Below are 1256 nucleotides of genomic sequence, written 5' to 3' on the forward strand. Positions count from 1 at the left end.
TTGACCAGGGTGGTCTCGATCTCTTGACCTTGTGATCCACCCGCCTCGGCCTCCCAAAGTGCTGGGATTACAGGCTTGAGCCACCGCGCCCGGCTGCTGTTGTGTTCTTAAGCGCTCATGTTTCGCGGCTGTGAACACCTCTGCCCGGCTGGACGCTTGCATAGCACATTCAGCGCATGCTTCCGTGGCTGGCCCTGGACTTGGGTGAAAACACCATGAGAAACAGCCAAACTTGGGACATCTGTGTTGACAGGGTCATGGGTGAGAACAGAGAGTTTCTCTCAGCGACATACCAGGAAGAGCTGGCTTCCCCACACAGGCAGTGCTACCAAGGGTCCCTTTGTCCCTGAGTCATTCATTCAGCAAACTCATTCAGAACATGTGTGGTAGGTATGCGCTGGGCTCTGAGAGCAAGCAGACAAACCCAACGTGACCCATGCACTCAGCCTGAGCCCAGCAGGCCGCTGGTCCTGTCCTGGGACAGCCACTGTCTCAGCCAGAGCTCAGACGTCATCTACAGCTGGACAGTGCAAATGACTCCTTCCCTCATCCCATCTTCCACCCTCACTCTCTTCCACGTGTGTGTGTGCACCTGTGTGAGTAGGAGAGAGGCTGTGTGCTTTCATAAACGAATCCTGATATTCTGACAAAAGAGACACGAAATGAATATGTTAACAAGCAATGTCACCCCCTCTCTGGCTGTCCTTACAGAATGTCTTGGAATTATTTCATGCATTCCTCTTCATTGGTGGTCTCTGGCCTTTGAGAGTAGAACTCTGCTTCTTCCTGTCCCTCCTGGATGAATACTGGACTCTTAAACATTTAAAGCGGGGGGCGCAGAGATGGGCAGGATGTGAGTGCCCTCCTGAAAAGCCAGATTTCATAGAAGTATTGAACTTCACCAAAAGTTTTGGAAATCCAATTCATTATTAGAGTTCTATAAATATAAACATTATTTATGTTATATTTCTTGCCTTGAATTCAATATGTGCTCAGTTAAGTATGGTTTTTAAAAATGAATGAGCCTCCTAAGAGTGAAGTCTGTGTGTGAACAGGAGGACCAGGGTCGCTGGGTTCCAGGCGTGACGAGACCCCTTCTCTGCCCCCAGCTTTTATTTTGTTTGGCTCACTGAGAAAAAGAAGACTCCGGGACCACAGAACTAACACAGAAGTCAATTCAAAAATTGTTCATGCATACGCCCACAAAAATACACATTTTCTTTAAAAGGAAATTATTCACTTACCTCTTCCAATCA

The 1256-nt window shown here is 48.1% G+C and overlaps 1 protein-coding gene across 12 annotated transcripts in view; it reads left to right on the forward strand.

Moving 5' to 3' along the window:
- AGAP1 (ArfGAP with GTPase domain, ankyrin repeat and PH domain 1) overlaps positions 1 to 1256 on the forward strand; it is a 617831-nt gene that overhangs the window by 495822 nt on the left and 120753 nt on the right. The window lies entirely within an intron of this gene.

The sequence above is a fragment of the Cebus imitator genome, unplaced genomic scaffold (genome assembly GCF_001604975.1).
Source record: "Cebus imitator isolate Cc_AM_T3 unplaced genomic scaffold, Cebus_imitator-1.0 Scaffold106, whole genome shotgun sequence".
Classification (NCBI taxonomy): domain Eukaryota; kingdom Metazoa; phylum Chordata; class Mammalia; order Primates; family Cebidae; genus Cebus; species Cebus imitator.